Below are 15,651 nucleotides of genomic sequence, written 5' to 3' on the forward strand. Positions count from 1 at the left end.
GAGGGGCAGAGGGGGAGAGAGAATCATAAGCAGGCTCTATGCTCAGCATGGAGCCCGACACAGGGTTCAATTCCATGACCCTGGTATCAGGACCTGAGTTGAAATCAAGAGTCAGATGCTCAACCGACAGAGCCACCCAGACACCCCTATACCTGAGTTCTGCTGAGAGAGCTAAGTGGATCCATGATCATACATACATCCAAGTGATCAATAAAATTATCTAGCCACACCCTTGAACCTCTCCTGAGCATGCTTTCCTAATGGTAAATAGTCTAATAGTAGCATCCTTTGCAATATGGACAGGCTAGGAACTCCTCAAAATAATCAAGTTCTGGTTCCATATTGTTTAACAGATCTTTCCTTAATTTGGCTCTTTCCTCTTACATTTTGCTAAATACAACAAGGAGAAATCAGGCCATACCTCTGACACTTTTCACGGAAATCTCTTCAGCTAAATATACCCAAGTTCACTGTTTACGAGGTCTGCTTTCCACCCAAGAAAAGAAAACAATTAGGCCAAGTTTTCTGATACTTTATGATATGGAGCACTTCTCCAGTTTCCAATAACATGTTCCTTATTTCTGTGTGAGATCTCACCAGGATCACCTTTAATGTCCACATTTCTAAGAATAGTCTTTCCAAGGAAATCTAGGCTTTTCTCTATTATATATCTCAAAATTCTTCAGCCTCTCTACCCATCATCAAGTTCTAAAACCACTTCCCATATTTTTAAATAATTTTTAAGACAGCACTCCACTTTCTGGTACCAATATCTATCATTAGTTTCCTAGGGCTGTCATAATGAACTACCCCAAAACCTAGTGGTTTAAAACAACAGAAATTTACTCTATCACAGTTATGGAGACAAAAAGTCTAAAATCAAGGTACTAACAGGGCTACATTCCCTCCAAAATATGTAGAAGTAAATACTTCTTTGTCTCTTCCAGCTCTGGTGGCCACCAGTGATTCCTGGCATTCCTTCCCTGCCTAGTAGACACATCACTGCAATCTCTTCAACTGTCTTTATATCACCTTCTCCTCTGTGTATTCTCCCCTTGTCTGTATAATCTACCTCTGACTCACTCTTGTAAGTTACATGTGGTGTTACATTTTACGGCCATCCTTTTACATCTGATGAAAATACTGTATTCGCTAAAATAAGTTAATAAGAGTAAAGACATCTTCCCCCAAGGGAGTGGCTGTCAAACTGAAAGCAAATATGAAACTTACTAAAAACAGCTGATCCTGCAGGGAATAGTGAATTTATATCTGCATCCACTGTTTTGTCACTGTTTATAAAAGATATCAGGTACTATCATCAAGCCAATTTTTAGAGACAGATAATGTTAAAATCAAGACATGTGAAAAAGAATTGTTTTTTATAGCAGAGGGTTAGATGAACCTAAATGTATTCTGAAACTAGAGGAAATGTCTTGATAGTAAAAGAAGTTTGCCCATGCTTCCAACTTGAATCATAAAGTCAACATGTTTTTTATTTTCCTATTTATCCTGGTTCGGAGTTAATATGTAAGCAAGTATACATTTTTGATTCACTCTTGTTTTCAGTAGTCTAGGTATCCAATATTTCACACTTGGCTTAATACTACCACACAGCTGAAGACTCCGTCACAACTACTCTGTAATAAGGCTACTCCTCTACAGAGAGGATTTATCTACAGTGTTGGCCTTACAAGGATTATATTTGGGTCCCTGTATCAGGTTGATAATGCTCCCAGGACAACCCACCAATTCTTTAAAACTCATGAGCAACCATTGCATCCAATTGTTTTGCTAGGAATAACTGTATTATAGTACCAAAACTTTTCATTTTAAGTACAAGAATCATTTATATGTATATGAGACTTTTATTCTCCCAAAAAACATGAAGAACACTTTATTTTCTTAGTTATTAGTATAATATTTTTCTGTGTGGAGACTGATATTCATTCAGAAAGTATACTATGCCTAATTAAGCCTGAGCACCCAATGCCTGAATGTACTTAGAATACAGAGAGCTCTCTCAGAGCACAAAAGAACGGCTCATCCATGAGAGAGGAACATATTTGCTCCTGGGAAACAGTAGGGGAAGAAGACATAGAAGGCAAGATAACAATTAAAAGATGAAAGGATGCTATCAAGAATGTGAAAAGACAACCTAAAGAATGGGAGAAAATATTTGCAAACTATAGGTATATATAATATAAGATCCAATACGGATTTGTATCCATAATATATAAAAAGCACACACAACAAAAAGACAACTCAATTTAAAAATGGGCACAGGACTTGAACAAACATTTCCAAGGATTACATACAAATGGCCAACAAGCTCAACATTATTTGCCATTTGAGAAGTACAAATCAAATCAAAATTACATAATGCTTCACACTAGGATGGCTTTAATTATAAAATAAACAAACAAACAAACAAATAAATAAAAATAGGAAATAACAAGTGTTGATAAGGATATGGAGAAATTGGAATCCGTGTATGTTCCTGATGCGAATGTATAATTATTGGTATGACTGCTGTGGAATATAGTTTGGCTGTACCTCAATAAGTTAAATATTGAATTATCATTTGATCCAGAAATTCCTCTTCTAGGTATTTATCTAAAAGATTTGAAATCCAGTGTTCGAACAAAATTTGCACACAAATGTTCACAACAGTACTATTCATAATTGCCGAAAGATGGAAACAATCCCAATCCAAATGCCCATCAAATAGTAAATGGGTAAATAAAATGTGCATATGTATACATACACACATACATGTATTTATATGTGTACATATAGACACACAATAACATATACATCCAATGGAATATTATTCAGTCATAAAGAGAAATAAAATACTAAGACATGTTACAGCATGAATAATCATTGAAAACAATAAGCTAAATGAAAGCCAGAAACAAAAGGCCATATATTGTATGATTCCATTCTGGGCAATTTCATAAGGAGAAAAAGATGATTAGTTGCCAGGGTTTAAGGAAAAAGAAAAATGGGGAGTGACTGCAAAAAAATGGGCTTAGGGCTTCTACAGGGGTAAGGAAATGTTCTGGAATCAGATAGTGGTGATGGTTGAACAACAATGTAAATGTACTAAATGACACTAATGATAAATTGTTTTTTTCAGGCTGTTATCTTTTTTTTTTTTTTAAGTAGGTTTCATCCCCAACAAGGGGCTTGAACTTAAACCCTGAGACAAAAAGTCTCAGGACTAAGCCAGCCACACACCCCAATGATGAATTTTATATGTATTTTATCACAATAAAAAAGAAATGAATATAAAAATAAAAGAACTAGGGAAGAGGCGCCAGGGTGGCTCAGTCAGTTGAACATCCAACTCTTTTTTTTTTTTTTTTTTTTTTTTTTAATTTTTTTTTTTCAACGTTTTTAATTTTTATTTTTGGGACAGAGAGAGACAGAGCATGAACGGGGGAGGGGCAGAGAGAGAGGGAGACACAGAATCGGAAACAGGCTCCAGGCTCCGAGCCATCAGCCCAGAGCCCGACGCGGGGCTCGAACTCACGGACCGCGAGATCGTGACCTGGCTGAAGTCGGACGCTTAACCGACTGCGCCACCCAGGCGCCCCGAACATCCAACTCTTAATTTCCACTCAGGTTATGATCCCAGGGTAGCAGGCTCTGCATTGAACGTGGAATCTGCTTAAGATTCTCTCTCCCTCCCTCTCTCTCTCTGCCCCTCTCCCTCGCTCACTTTCTCTTTCTCTCTCAAATTAAAAAAAAAAAAAAAAGTACTAGAGAGAAAGAGGGACCAGGTAAAGAAAAATCTTGGAAATTGCTGCATGATCCATGCAATATCTTCTCTTACCATGACATTAACAATACTTTGTTCTTTTCTAAAGACTAGAAAAAATCACAAATTTACAGATGTGTTTCAATTCCTTTTAGAAACTGGTGTCATTCAGTCGGTTAAGCGTCCAACTTCGGCTCAGGTTAGGATCTCGCGGTCTGTGAGTTCGAGCCCCACGTCGGGCTCTGTGCTGACAGCTCAGAGCCTGGAGCCTGCTTCAGATTCTGTGTCTCCCCCTCTCTCTGCCCCTCCCCTGCTCATGCTGTATCTCAAAAATAAATAAAAACATTAAAAAAAAAAGAAAAGAAACTGGTGTCAAGGCTTAGTTCTGTACCCTGGTTAGTAATATGTCAACATAACCAGCCTATGCAGGTGGGGTAGAAAGATATTTGATATCCATTTTTAATTTAAAGATATTGATAGGCTACTCTATCACTGTTCTAGATCTTGGGAGTTTTAAAGCAAAATAACAAAAATTTTTCTTTATAGAATATAAGAAACTGCTCCCACACACATGCTTTTCTTAAAATTATGATTAATGTTCTCCCTGCTCCTACCCCATGTGACACACAAGATGTCCCCATCTAACATGGGGAGGGGACTCCTTCTGACCAGTTCCAGGTACTTCAGCATATCAAGAGATTCATTATCATGTCAATCCTATCCCATTTAGTAACTGGGTATCTGCCACATTAGTGCCTTTCACCCATTCTAAATTCTAATTACCAGACTGGGGATAACAGACTGCCCTGGTTTGGAAGGGCTAGAGACAGATATATGAATCTTGACTTAACTAAACCTTCACAAAGACACCAAGAGAGTTTCAAAGAATGTGCACTATGAGACATGTTGTAGACTATTATAACTCAATGATATAGAAGTACTGTCAGGATTCATAAAAAAAAATTCTTGGGTGCATTGTTTTTGATAAAGGTGGGAGTGAAAGAAATCTGATAACTGACTTCCTTATGAAGGTGTTTGCTCAGGTCTTCAAGTAGGTACTCAAAACACATGGAATTGGGATATCCCTAAGAGTGCCTTTTCATCAAGCCATTTTGCATATAGAATTCATATTTATGGAAAATTTTTATTGATGAGACTATGTTTTCAAATAAGAGATTTTCTTAAGTCATATTATATTTTTGTTCAAAGAAAATTATTTATTTCAACTCTATAAATGTTCACAGCTTTGGGGAATAATTTTAAATTTATCTTTCATTATATCTTATTATATCCAAGTTGCCAAAGTATTGATAACTTAAATAAACTATTCATAACCTCAAAATAATTTGCTGAAGGATTACTTGGTTACAGAATATTTTTACTCTAGGTCTCTCTGTAGAAGAATTCATTAGTTGCTAATACTGTTAAGGCTGCATAGATTTGGAGGAAAGTATTATATGAATAGTGGTCACATGTGACTAGGTTTGCACCTGAGGGAATAATTCCATACATTAAGGTAATAGGAGAATGAGCTCACCTGCAATGCTTTGTCAGTGACGAATTTCACTCTCTGCTAAACACGAAACTTCATTTTTAAGGATACAAGAAGCACATGCATGCCACATTTAGAGGTGAAACTCTTCAATCTCACACTTCACTATAAAATGTATTTCAGGTCTAATTACTGGGCACCAGAAAATAGCCCTTGCTGTTAAAGGAAGTCAGTAATTTATGTGACTCAACAATTTAAAATTGCTTAGCTTGCACCTCTGACATGAAATTTAAAAATTAGTAACGGGAGATGATATATTCCTGTCAGGAAAAAAAATAAACATTGTAACTCTAACTTATACATGACATATTCATGATGACTTTGGGCTTTTTTCTTTTTTACCTTTTTTTTTCTTCTTCAGATTTTCAAGGGAATTTATTAGTCCTTTTTCTTTTCCCCTATGCTTAAAATTTTCAAGGAAATGTAATTATGGGCTAGGATTCCATCTATTATTTTAGTAGGAATAGCAAGAAATGACTTTAGGGAACAGAATGCAGAAAAAATAAACACGTGTTTTATGTTATACCTTTTGTTAAATGATTGATTTACCTTATCTCATTACACATTTACAACAGCTTTTCAGGGTAGATGGAATAGGATTTCAAAATAGAACTATTCTTATCTCAAATTTGACTGGGGCTCTGATGGCAAAAAAGCAAAGCAACAGGTATGAGGCAAATTACTTGACCTACACAGAGTGTCTGCCACAGTTTTACAAATCTCAGTTCATCTAAATCAATAATATTCGTAGAGAGGAGTTTGGGAGGGAATTTCTTTGGAGGTAGTAAAGAGCCATGGAATCCATGTGAGAAAGAGATACTTATTCCTCATTTTAAGACAGGTAGAAGGTACCCTAAGTCTCAGAGAACTTGACTTTGTACCTTTGGACAGTGCCAGACTGATCTGTAAAAAGGTCCAAATATATGAGCTTGTGGTTACCTAGGTGTCCGAAGAGTATTGGGGGCTGAGTATAGAGGGCTACTTCCCAAAGTAGCTGCCCTGTCACTTATCAACCATTAGTGTTCAGGGTAACTAAGTGTGGCTATTTTGACAGGAGCCAGCTAGAGCTTGTTTTGGATGACAGCAAATAAGGTACATAAACAGACAATGAGACTCCACTACCAGGGATCTCCCTCCAAATGTTCACTTATTCACTCATTTTCCATCAACAAATATTTACTGAATGTCTACTACATATTTTAGGCACAGGAAATACAATAATAAATAAAAAGGTAATCTCTGCCTTCTAAAATCTCATATTCTGTTGAAGGAAGACAGACAATAAACAAATAAGTATGTCAAACTGTGAAAAGTGCTTTGGAGAAAAATAAAGCCATGAACAAGGATAAGAGAAGTCAAGGAGAAGAAGATAGCCAGGAGCTCAGAGAGGGAGTACAGTTAGAGGTTCACAGTGAGGGAAAGTCTGAGAAGCCAAAAATGCCCAGGCAACAGTTAACTTTTAACCTCCACCAAGCTTAGAAAACACAAATACCATTTCATAAGAAGGTATTTTCTCACACCTCTCCTCTCTCCCTGGACCCACCCTAATACTGGAGGAGCAGAAGCAAACTAACAGGGAACAAATCAAATGCTGGGGGATAGGAAGAGGAAAATTAGCAGAACAGGACATCAAGAAGGTGATCACACTCGTCTTCCCTATTGTTGGTTTTTACCCTGCAGAATATTCAAAGTGTGAGAAGGGTGGTGTTTTAACCTCAAGATAAGGTTGGAATTTGGGTTATTCAACTGTGCCAACATTTTAATGAAATGAAAACAAATATTCTTTTGATTAGAAGTGCCCTCAGGACTTTTTTTTTTTTTTTTAATCAAAGAGTGACTACAAAGTCATGGGACTTGTGAGTTTTCAAGCAAGGAGAGACCAACAACTAATTCACCAAGGTCATGAATGGAAGTGGGAGGAAAATAAAAATGCTTAATGACTGTACCCTATTGAGTTCTGTTCTTTCAACTTAACAGTGCCAGTTGGCATTACCATCCATAGAGGAGAAATTGAAGCTTAGTAACTAAATTAACCTATTGAAGTTTATACAACCACGAAGTGCTGAAGCCAGAAAGGAAATATGGGAAAATCAAAGCTGTAATTGACAGTTTCCACAATTGTGTGGAAGAGGCACTCTTTGGCCTCAATGCCTTCAAGAAGATCATTCAAGAATAAGTATTGCTTTGTGAAAGATTCCTTTTTCTTAAGGTTCTTTAAGGGCCATACAGATTGACGTTCAATTTAAGTTCTGTGTTGAGGAAAGGAATGTTTCTTCACTAAACGTATGGTCCTGAATGTGGCAGCATCATTCTCCCACTTCTATAAAGATTATTAGCCTATCTTCTCTTTTGCTCACTCATTTACCCAACCTGATCATAACTCATTAGCATTGTATGGTTTAGTTCTAAACTAATATTAATATTGGCATAGTGCTTAGATTTACAATGTACTTTCATGCAAATAATTATTTGATCTCACAATAACTCCAAGAAGAACAATTATTATTATGATTACTTTATCCTAGTACTAGAAAATAAAACTGAAGCTAAAAGAGCCTGAGTGAATTGCTCAAGAGTCACAACGCTACTGTGAGACCTTGAACATGACTCTTCTGGCTCATAGTTTAATGTTCTTAAGGGAGACTTAAGAAGATTAAAGAAAGCACTTTTACTGTAATAGATAAAAGGAAATTAAATTAACCATTTGTTTTGGGAACAGACATGCCAAATAATTTGCAGTTTTCACCACTTTTAGATTTAATATCTGCTATAGTCTTTTCTTCCTTTTGCTATACAAATGTCTTCTGGGACTCTCCACTGAGAGCAGTTGTTTGTTTGAAGGTTTTGATTAAATTGTCTTTGGGCTGTCCTCATTTCTAAGTCAGAAAAAAGCTAAACATTCTCTAGTTAACTTTTACAGCATATTCCCAATGTTTCACATGTGGTGGGAAAATTCAGTTGCTTATTTTTATTTCTTAAAGGAAAACAAGGCTTTGTCTACAAAATTCTAACAAGTGATAAATATTAAAAACAATTCTGTCAATGAATTTCACACAATCATGTTAAAATTTTCCTGTTTTTAAAAAATTTACATATATTTGAAATGTGTTAATAGATCTAATATGCATCATTCAAATATTCATCAAGTATAATTAATATGATGAGCTTCAAGACTGTAATGCTATTGAAATATCATAAGAATCTATTATCTATAAATGTAGAATCATTTATTCATTTGAATAACTGCTCTTCACTCAAGTTATATTTAATGCCTCCAAGTAGAAGCCATTTGCTATATCAGATTACTGCTATAGAGTATTCAAAAACCCTACAAATGTGTATTTTTATAAAACTGAACATAAAACATTAAAATGGTAAATCCGTAATGATTAATTTATACATGTTTATTTACTTACTTACACATTGAAAATATTTTAGTGCATATGTCCTTGAAAGGCAAATATATTCCATCAGTTGACCAGAAGAGTGTTCAAGGACAACAGTGCTTTCTGTGTAACAAAAATAAGTTACATATTACTAAATTCAGATTAATACTTTACAAAGGATTTTATAATTTGTTAAGTATGCTCAAGTGCTCAGAATCTTTTCCCAATAAACCTCTGTAAAAAGAAAATCAACCCAGGGCTTTCTCTCTATCATAGCTTCTTAACATGTTTAATAAAAACATTCTAGATTTGAAGAGGAATTTGAGATTACTTTATCTTATACATGAGAAATATAAATGGTTAGGAAGATAGTTACAGAACCTGATATTCTGACCTTTAGGCAATTATGCTAAATGCCTCTGTAACATCATGTGAGGCCGTTTAAATATGTCATTGCTCAGTGCTGGTTATAATTCAGCAGCAGTAACACACCAATGTACCTTTGACTATAACACTGAAGATTCCTTTTGGAGAGGGACATCAATGCAAAATTTCCATTTTTTTTTTTTTTTTGGAGTGAATCAGTGTAAATAAAAATGCTCTAGTGCCTAAAATATGGTACTAACCAACTTTGTTTAATTTTTATAGGTATAGGTTAGTTTAGGTATAGAAAATTTATGTAGGTTTCTCCAAACCCCATGCTAAGATTAACATTTTAAAAATAAACACAGGAGTAGAATCATTGACTTAATAGCTATGGAGAAACCCAAAATATTACTCCTAGAAAGCCAGTATTCTACAAGACAACTGGGTCTTTCAGTAGGTTAAACATCTGACTTCGGCTCAGGTCACAATCTAGTGATTGGTGGGTTTGGGCCCTGCAGGTGACTCCGTGCTGACAGCTCCCAGCCTGGAGCCCCCTTTGGATTCTATTTCTCATGCTCTCTCTCTGCCCCTCCCCAACTTGCACTCTGTCTCTCTCTCAAAAATAAATAAAAACATAAAAATAGGAAGGCCAATATTTTGCAATCCTATTTGAGCAAATATGTGTGCACGCGTATGTATGTGTAAATGTGTGTGCTTTAGACTTCCCTGTCAACCATTTAATTAGCTAACAGTGGAATTTATTGTCAGGTAAAGAAACTATTATTTTTTAAAATTCATGAGTACACAAATGTCCTATTAAATTTTCAAAACCTGTAATTAAATCAGAGAAGGTAAGGTGGCTCCAGTAGGCCCTACAAATTATATGGAATCCAGTCAACAGTAATGACCACACATAGATCTAGCAACATGAATACAATTCTCCAACGTTATTGCTGCCAAGTTAGATAAATTTACAAATGATTCATCATTCATCATGTCTAAGAGCTACTTATTCCTGAGTTAAATAAACAAATATAAGTTGATAGGTCATTATTCAAAAAAAAAAAAAAAAACACCAGTCATCCCACTTTGCTGAAACCCATTTTATATTCCTCTGGAAATGACATTTGTATAATATAAGCTAAAATTATGTTACTCTCTCAAATGACTCAGAACAACAATAAAACAACAGCAAAGTCTTCATTTATGTTAAAGACATTTAAATCTCATAAAGATATGAGAAACAATTTAATGAACTATTCTTTTTCAACACATATATATCTTCTGATCATCTCCTATTCACTATATTGGTGAAGGAGGGATCTCATTCACTAAATAATACTAGCTACCCAAACATTTAATACCCAAACATACAAATACCCAAAACTGGTCAGACAAACTTGACAGTAGTTCATCAAATATATTCACACACACTTCACAGTAGTTCGCCAGTCAAATATATTCACAGTCTAGGGGAGAAGGACACTGCATGCCATGCAAGGCCACATGGAGTTTACAGTTGGGAACAGATCGAACAGGGATGTGGAGGACGTAGGTGCTGGCGTAACAAAAGGATAAGGTGTGCCTGGTTCCTTTGGGAGGATGTGATTGATTTGTTTGAGTAATTCCACAAGCTGGAAAAGTCAGGACCAGGTAGGGCACAGCTGGTAAGGGAACTAGCCAGGCGAGGAGCCTTTCCTGTTGGAGAGGGGGTAGTGGGAATGTGTATTTGCCAAGAGTAGGGAAGTTCATGGTTAGGCTTTTGGGGCCCTGTGAGATTCTAAGATGTCACAGCAGCACTTGGAATTTTAGACTTTACAATACAGTGTGTTTACTATCAGTTTAAAGGTGTTGGCTTTTCAATGGGTCGCTGAAACTAGATATTAAAAAGATACATGGAATGAGAATAGCCATATTTTTTCCTGCAGTAATCCTTAATGGAGAATTCTTAAGCTTGATACATCAGATAGATCTAAAACGAAATCAAGTGGTGCTACTTTGGCACCAAGATATCAAATATAGATTTCCATTTGAATTGAGAAACCTAAATGCTCATGTGGAAAGCTGCATTTATTGATACTACAGTAATCCTTGTAATACTATTATTATTCCTTCATTTTGTTTATTCTAATGAAACTTTCTATCTGCATACTTCTAAGAATCATGCTTCCAAGAAAATAAGATGTTACTTAAAAAGGTAGGTGATAGGTATAACAAACATAATTACTGAGCTTTGCTAATTTTTTTTGAAGATTATTTATTTTGAGAGAGAGAGAAAGAGCAGAAAAGGGACAGAGAAATCCCCAGCAGGCTCTGTGTTGTCAGCACAGAGACCTACACAGGGCTCAATCTCACAAACCATGAGATCATGACCTGACCTGAAATCAAGAGTCAAACACTCAACTGACTGAGCCACCAAGGCACCCTGAGTTTTGCTCACTTTAATCACAAAAAAAAAAAAAAAAAAAAAGCCATTGGGGAAAAATTTTTAAATATTATACTTAAGAGCAACTTAAAATCATGCAATATCTCAGTATCCAGAGCAAATGATATTAGTACAGTTAGCAAGAACACTAAAGCTATTCCAGTTATTTGCTTTCATAAAAAATACGGAAACTTTATATCCTACTGTTGATATATCACACACAGGTCAAAATATATGCAACTATTTTAAATAAATGTATGTGTTTACCTGTGTATAGACTTATAAACAAAAAGACATTATGTTTTACAATAATAATAATATGTTCCAACTTCTGTGATGCAGCTCATATTGACAATGAGCAGAGATAACACAAGCTAAGGCTAAACTCATGTGATGGGATTAATTCCATTAATTTCTGCTTTATTTTCCTGGTTGGACATCTTAGACTCTTGCGACCTTACTAAAGTTCAGACTAGGTGCAATGTGGAAGAAGTCAAGTTAAGTGAAACACTGATTTGATGAAATCTGGTCTATAGAGCTCACACTTGCCATGCAAGCAGAAAACATTAAGTGTTCTATACTGGAAATGGGAGAATATTTTAATTCCCATTCTCTGCAGGCATTCATTTTTCATTTTTATTACTCTTTGGATTAACATTCAGATTTGAGTTTTCCACGTTTGTTTTGATATGTTCAAAACATTGTCTAAATAAATAAACATATCATAGGTGGTGATATATCACCAATAACATATTAAGTACATATTATATTTGTTTTCTAATCATCTTTCACAAATTTTAAATTTTATCATATTCTTTATGTAGCAATAAAGCCATTTCCATTGCAAACTTGTAACAATAATGGATGGCAACCTTCAGGGGATACATTTCTGAGAAATTTATTTCCCCTCATGTTGCTCAGCCACCCAAGGAATGAATTTGTTTCCATGACAGATAAGGACTACACTGATCATTTTTAAAATGGTCTTGGGGCACCACAAATCAATAACAGAAAAAGAAAATGCAAGATAATAATATTTCTTTTCATTAGGTTGATAGATAGCATTCCAGATTTATGTATCGAAATTGTCTCCTTAACAGTTATTAAATAACCTTAAGCATATATCTTGGCTGTGAGAGTCCTGTTTTATGGTGAATAGTCAAGACAAAGATAAATTCTTTTGGTTGCAATGTGGTTACTTTACAGAAATATAATAATATATATATATAAGAAATTTAAAAGAATATATTTACCACAAAGCATAACATTCTACATTAAAATCTAAAACAGCCACATATAACTTTAAATCATTTTTTTAGTATAAAATAGATATGCAATAAGATATTCCCTAAGAATGTTTTGTTGTTGTCGTTTTGTCTGTTTTGTTTTAAACTCATTTAAATGATATGTACTAATAATTGTGTTCTACAAAGTTATCATGGAAGAAGATACACATTTCATAGGCTATTTTAAATTCGGCAATGTTGAAATTTTTGTTGCAAAAGTATGCGTTTAAAAGTAATTTCAGACAAACTGAAATTATAGCATTTTAAAGGGATTTTTTTCCTGAATGCTCTCATTTTTCTCTAAGAGTGCTATATATGCCTGAATTACATGTAACAAATGGAAAAATGCTTCTTTTAGATAAATTTCCACAACATTCCTTTAGAAATGATTTTTATGTTTTTCTTATGTAAGAACTCTTTATATTCTATCCTACCACTCAAATATGAAACTGGAATATCTTTTGAAGTGTTACTTTTGCAAAACTTACCAATGACTTTGTTGAAAAGTGAAAAATTTAAGTAATTCAGTGAAGAAAAAAATCCTATTTGATGTAAAACCCCATTTGACTGTCTAAATTTTTCACCCTTCATTGGTTTTGGTAGATGCATGCAAATATCTATCCGCACTCTTATGAATAGTTTGACACAGTCCTCATGAAATATGTCAAATCAACATCATTTGTACAGTTTGATAATAATGTATGATTTCATATGTAAAATGTATTTCCCATTTCACTCCTCAAAATATATGTGCAGAACAACCCAGTGAAGGTGGCAGGTTGCTAATAGTGTGTGACAGGATTCTCCCATGATCTTAAGTATGTATCATCCATATGGCAGAGTACTGGAAAATGCCTTATTAATTTGAGTTCTGATGATAATTTGTATCTCTACATATTAGAAATTAATAATCCAAGATGAAATTAAGAAAAATTCCATTTACAAGACTATCAAAAAGAATTAAACACTTGGAAATAAGTTTCACAAAGGAGGTTCAAGACTTACACAGGGAAAACAACAAAACAATATTGAAAGAAATTTTTAAAAACTTAAGTGAATAAAAAGATCTAACTTAATTAACTGGTACACTTAATTTTGTTAAGAGGGCAGTGGTACCCAAGATGCTCAAGAAATTCAATGATTCTTTTATCAAAAAGCCAACTGCCGTCTTGCAGATATGGAAAAGCTAACCCTAAAATCCATATGGAATTGCAAAAGATGCAGAATAATCAAAACAATCTTTAAAAGAGTGAACAAAGTTAAAGTACTCACAATTCTGTATTTCAACAGTCATTATAAAGTTACTGTAATCAAAGACATACATACTGGCATAAGGATAAACACATAGATTAATGGAATACAATTGATACTTCAGAAATAAACCCATAGGGAGAGGAAGATGGCAGTGGAGTAAGAAAACCTTGGGCTTGCCTTCAATACAGTTAGGTAACTATCAAACCATCCTAACAACCTCAGAAATAAATATAAAGACCAGTGAACAAGGTTGCCTGGGTGACTCAGCGGGTTAAGTGTCCAACTTTGCCTCAGGTCATGATCTCACAGTTCATGAATTCGAGCCTTGCATCAAGTTCTGTGCTGGCAGTGCGGAGCCTGCTTGAGATTCTCTCTTCCTTCCTCTCTCTCTCTTTCTGCCCCTCCCCCACTTGTACTCTCACGCTCTCAAAATAAATAAATCAACTTAAAAAAAAAAAAAAAAAAGACCGGCAGAATAAACTCCTCAATTAAAGTTAGAGAAGAAGCCACACTGAAGAAGGTAGGAAGTGCAGAGACACAACTTAGAAAAGAAACATCATGGCCACTATGGTGCGGGGAGGTGGGGGGGACCATGGTCGCAGAGAAGGGCAACAGACAGACAGGCAAGCACATAGGGGAATGCATAGGGAAAATGACTCCTCATAGCAATTGGCTTGGCATGCAAAAGGACCCAAATTTCATGAGTTCTTACAATCAGAGGAGTTTCAATCCTTAAGTTACAAAGGTCAGCATTCTTGGCTCTGAGAAAGCTCCGATGAATCAGGACTGCTCTTGAACAGAAGGCAGATCAAACACCATGGACATACAGTGTGGAAACAGCAATCTGAAGAGCACCTGAGGCCCACAGTGCAGAGGTTAATTGCTCATCTCTGAGCATGTCCTAGAGAGGCAGCTTTCATGGGGTGGCCCTTCTGGGAACAAAGGAACTGGCCAGTACTATTTCCTTCCTCTGTCCCTCAGCATAGATGCAGAGTGACCTGCAGGAACAGGCACAGCACCAACACTCCCAACTTAACTTGCTTACACCAAGCTCCACCCCACTGTACTCTGTAAAAACAGCCCTTCCCAGTCAAGTTTGCCTCAGTCCCAGCACAGCAGGTCCCCTCCCCCAGACGATGGGCCCAAAATCCTACCAACACCATGTCTCCCTCCTGAGGAGTTTTGCTAGGCCTTGGTTTCATTTGTGGTGGCAACAGCTCTCATTTCACAAGCAGACCAGAGCATACCCAGTTAAAACATATCACAAATAAGCCAGAGATCAAACACTGCCCACAACAGTCAAAGGGCGCCTCTTCAGATGATTGGCCTGAAGGACAAAGCATCCAGGACACAACAGCAGAGCACACACAGCACATATCAGAGATGCTCTGAGAAGCACCAGCTTGGGTAATGGGGGACACTACACTGCAGGGCCATTACCTTCAAGACAGGAGATGTAGCTGACTTTCCTAACACACAGAAACAGGGAGAGAATCAGACAAAATGAGAAAACAGAGGAATTTGTCCCAAATGCAAGAACAAAACAAAGCCATAGCCAAAGATCTAAGTGAAATATATATAAATAAGCTGCCTCATAGATTATTTAAAGCAATGATCAT

The sequence above is a fragment of the Neofelis nebulosa genome, chromosome 4 (genome assembly GCF_028018385.1).
Source record: "Neofelis nebulosa isolate mNeoNeb1 chromosome 4, mNeoNeb1.pri, whole genome shotgun sequence".
NCBI classification, from domain to species: Eukaryota; Metazoa; Chordata; class Mammalia; order Carnivora; family Felidae; genus Neofelis; species Neofelis nebulosa.